This window comes from Corvus kubaryi, unplaced genomic scaffold (genome assembly GCF_017639235.1).
Source record: "Corvus kubaryi isolate FWS band 111438036 unplaced genomic scaffold, C.kubaryi_AGA036_p1.0 37383, whole genome shotgun sequence".
NCBI lineage: Eukaryota > Metazoa > Chordata > Aves > Passeriformes > Corvidae > Corvus > Corvus kubaryi.
In genome coordinates this window covers 2,935,524-2,939,712 of record NW_024581125.1, presented here as the reverse complement: position 1 = coordinate 2,939,712, position 4,189 = coordinate 2,935,524, and the positions used below count along the sequence as shown (strand labels likewise).

Sequence of the window (4,189 nt, the reverse complement as noted above, 5' to 3'; positions counted from 1 at the left end):
GAGAGAGAGAGAGAGAGAGATAGAGAGGGTAAAACTTGATCCACCGGTTCCTTACGGATTCCACGGGATCGGGGGGAGCGGAGGGAATGCGGGACGGGATGGGAAGAGGGGATGCGGGGCGGGATGGGGTGAGGGGGCCCGGCGGGCGCACTCACACCCCGCGCAGCCAACCCGGGCCAACTTCCCCGGAGCGCCGCTCCGGCCCTGGGCGACGCCGGGCTCCGCGCCTCATCCCTGCCTCTCCCCGCCCCTGCCACAACCTGTCAAAGTCATGGAAGTCCTGCCTCGCTTGTCATTTAATTCCCTTTCCCCCCTTCTCCCCGCCGCAGGCCGCAGCCCCCCGGGGGCGCACAGGTGGCGGCGGGCGCTGAGGGAAATGGCAGCGGGGCCGGGCTGGGTAACGGACCGGCGAGACCCGCCGCGGCTTCGACCCCTGCTTATTTCGGTCTTGGTGGGGGGTTTTTTGTTTGGTTGGATTTTTTTTTTAATTATTTTTTATATTTTGGGCTAACAGCAACAAGTCATCGGCGCCCGCGGGGATGCTGCACAGCCGCGCTCGGCTCGGGGACCCTCCGCACACACAGACCTGCACGGACGGACCGAGCCCCGCGTCTCGCCGGCCCCGGAATGGAGCTGTCCCTCCTCCCGCCGGGAAAAGGGGGACCGGGGAGGGAGAGGAGAGGAGGGGAGGAAGGGAGGGGAGAAAGAAAAAGAAAGAAATAATAAGAAGCCAGGCGCAGATTTACCTCAGCCGCGCAGGCAGTGAGTCAGTTCCATCCCCCTTTTGTTTGTGTATTTATTAGTGTCGGCTCCCTCTGCCCAGTGGAGGTGTGTTTGTGCACGGCAGTTGGCTGTGGGGGGACTAAGGCGGCGGAGGAGCCGTAGCTAAGGGTAATCCTGTTTTTACTTCCTCCATCTTCAGAGAGCAGAGGGTTAGCCTGGGACAGCTGGTCAAACCCCGAGAAACCGATCCGGCGGCGGCGGCGGCGGCCGCTCTGCCTCCCTCCCTGCCTCCCTCCCACAGACACACACACAGACACACACTCATTCGTTCCCTCCTTCACACACTCCCTTCCCTCCCTCACACACAGATACTCGCACTCCCTCACACACGCACACTCCCTCCTCCCTCACAGATACGCGCACTCCCTCACACACATACACGCCTCCTTCACACACACTATCCCTCCCTCAGGCTCAAACCCACACGCACTCATTCACTCCCTCACACTCAGTCCCCCCTCACACGGACTCACACTATCTCCCTCACTCACAGTCAGCCCCTCACACAATCTCGCTCCCTCACTCACACTCAGTCCTTCACACACACACACACACGCACTCGCTCCCTCACACTCAGTTCCTCCCTCAAAGTCCCTCACACGGACACACTCGCTCCCTCACTCGCACTCAGTCCCTCACACACTCACACACACTCTCGCACTCCCACAGACGCTCAGTCCCTCTCACACTCACACTCAGGTCACACACACTCACACTCTCGCTCCCCCCTTCAGACCTTTCCCGCCCCGCGGCGCCTCAGCCCCGGCGGGGCCGGCGCGGCGGGGGGCGGGTGCCCGCAGCCGGCGCGAGGCCGCTCAGCGCGCTCGGCAATCGATTACAGGACAAGTGTGGCCGCCGCCGCCGCCACAGTGCGCGCCCCGCGCCTCACGCGGGCGGGCGCGCGCGCCCTCAGGGCACGGCCGCGGCCCCTCAGGGCGGCCCCGCGCCGGGCGCTCCTCGCACCCCTCCGGCAGCCGCCGCCCAGGGGCTCCCGCCGGCCGGCGGAGGTACCGGTGCAATCGTGATTCAGCACTTCTATTTATAACCGGCCGGGGGGCGGCCAGGCTTGTTAATTAAACATTCTCGGCCAATATAATCGGAGTTTCTGCTTAGAGACAGCCCCGGTGCAAGAAACATCTCTACGTGCCGTTCTACCCCGTTCCCGAGAAGTCGGTGTGCTGGGAAATGTAGAAAAATCAGCATTATTGTCCTGAGGGGAATCTGTGCGCTGCCCTACAGCCAAAGCTGAAGGAACAGCCCTAAGTATTTCCTACAGTGAGTGAACATCCCCATAGAGAGGAACCATCCCCACAGACCCACTCAGGGGCTTGACCCAAACGCAGCCCCCCCCCCCCCCCACTTGTCTGAGGGTGAATGTTTGATGTGCTTCCTCACAGAAGTTTTCCCTGCTTTCCACAGGTCCTGGATCAGGTGCAACAGCATTGTTCTGCTCTCTTCTCTTTGAATTGCTGGGTGTTTGTGTCCCTGGTAATGCCATCATTGGGCATGAGAGTTCACGGCTCATTAAGAAGCTGACGTTGTGTCTATCATGCATGATATGTGTGGACATTATGAAATTTCAATTTGCAAAATTAAGCAAGCAAGCGCTAGAAAGCATCGGGATTCAGGCTGCCCGTACACCCTTGAGCCTTTTGACCCAACAGAGCAACTGATGGCAATAATGGCAGATTATTATGAAAATCCTTGATTTTCGTTGGTACCAGAGGAGAGCAACATGTGCATTTTGCCACCGGGCTTCAGACCTGCACTGATGGGAGTACCTCTATCACCACACACCCACATTCTTTGTGTATCAAAGGCTCTAGGTACTGGAAAAATTTGCTTTGAGGCAAAATCTTAACTACAAAATCTTGAAGCAAAAGCCTTAACTCTTGCTCTCAGTACACACAAACACAATACTGTCACTAGAGACAAGGTAAACCCCAGGTTTTATTAGCACTGCCTTTTCACATCAAATGAGATTCTGTTTTGTAGAATTGCAGCAGAGCCACCCAACCCTGAGAGAGGGAGACAAACCCCACTTTGGAAAAGACACTAAATGACTCAGCCAGCCCAAGTGAAGTTAATTGACAGCTCTCTCCCCAGAACCACAAATTTGAGCCAATTAGTCATTATGCCACATCTGTGAAGTGGGTTTAACTTAGCTCTTCTCATTTTGCATAGGAAGGAGGCAGAAAGGTCAGAGGACTGGCCGGAGAGAGCACTCAGAGCTGAGCCTAGAAAGCAGACTTCATGTTTCCCACGCCTACGTATCAACAACTAGACTTGGCTTGCCTATGCCAGAAAATAGACTGGCATAGCTGGAGCTGGGTAATTATACCGTAACAGTTTATGCCGGAATAACTCTCCTTGCGGACACTCTCCTCCAGATGGAAAGTGACTTCCCAAAAGCTGTCCAAATGAATTCACTCAACAGCACACACTTTGAGTTTTGTTTCTGCCCCCCACCCCCCTTCCCCTCTGCATTTTGGGGGGGTCAAAATTCTTGAGATGTGGGTCTCGGCAGCATTTTGAGACCTTTGATCACTTTTACAGACCATTAAAAGCAGGGACAAATGCAAAACATGTCATTGAAATGCTACAAGTCTTGTTGTCGAGATTTTTATGGTGCTTTTCATCAAAATGTTGAAAACTGAAAGCTTCCAGCTGGCTCTCCTTACAGGTAATAACTTAATAGCTAACAGCTTTTCTCCCAAAGCTGCTGGAACCTGCTTGAGCCATGGGAGCCGATGGGAAAAGCCAGACCCATCCTCTACAGTAAATATTTTCTGATTTTTTAATCCTGCTGCTCTGCAAGGTTTCAAAACCAAATGAAGCTGTGAAAACAAGGAGGAGTGACCAAGGGAAAAGTAAGGGGCAGGGAATAAAGTGACAGGACTTGGCTTTGTAAATCAGCTTGCTGACTCCAAGGGCTGCAGAGATGAGCATATCCTCACTACAGCAACACAGGGCTGAATCATTGGTTTCAAGGCAGAACTTGGCTCCGGGCTGTAGCAAGAGCTCCACAGTAATTTACATCAACCAACTCAGCAGAGCTGCTGTGGTGATCTTGAGGACCAAGTGATCGCTCGGGGATCAAGAGAGCAGGATTCACATCCAACAGCGATCAGAGGTCCTCCGTGTGATTTTGGCCAAGCCATCATTGCCCTGTGTTTCAGTTCTGCATTTCTAAACCACAGTAATTAAGGCAATGAGAGCTTTTCTTCTGCCGAGCAGTGTCCCAAGAGCAGTTCTCAGCTTTGCCAGGAAGCTCTGCCACATTACAGAAGTCACTCTGGCACACGTCTGAAAGCTATTCCTGGAGCTCCTGGGAGCACCTTTCCATTGCCATGCACAGGACCTCAGCCCTGCCTGCCCTGGGACAGTGTTCTGCCACACAAGTCCG

General features: G+C 54.8%; 1 protein-coding gene across 7 annotated transcripts in view; it reads right to left on the bottom strand.

Annotated features, from left to right (window-relative positions):
• Positions 1–1,087, bottom strand: part of IKZF2 (IKAROS family zinc finger 2) — a 118,219-nt gene extending 117,132 nt beyond the window's left edge. For 6 of the 7 annotated variants that reach the window (XM_042035387.1, XM_042035392.1, XM_042035385.1 and 3 more), the window contains exon 1: positions 747–1,087. The gene's annotated coding sequence lies outside the window, so the exon portion shown is untranslated. The remainder of the gene's footprint in view (positions 1–746) is intronic. The other variant, XM_042035384.1, reaches the window with a different exon arrangement.
• Positions 1,088–4,189: the final 3,102 nt, after the last annotated feature.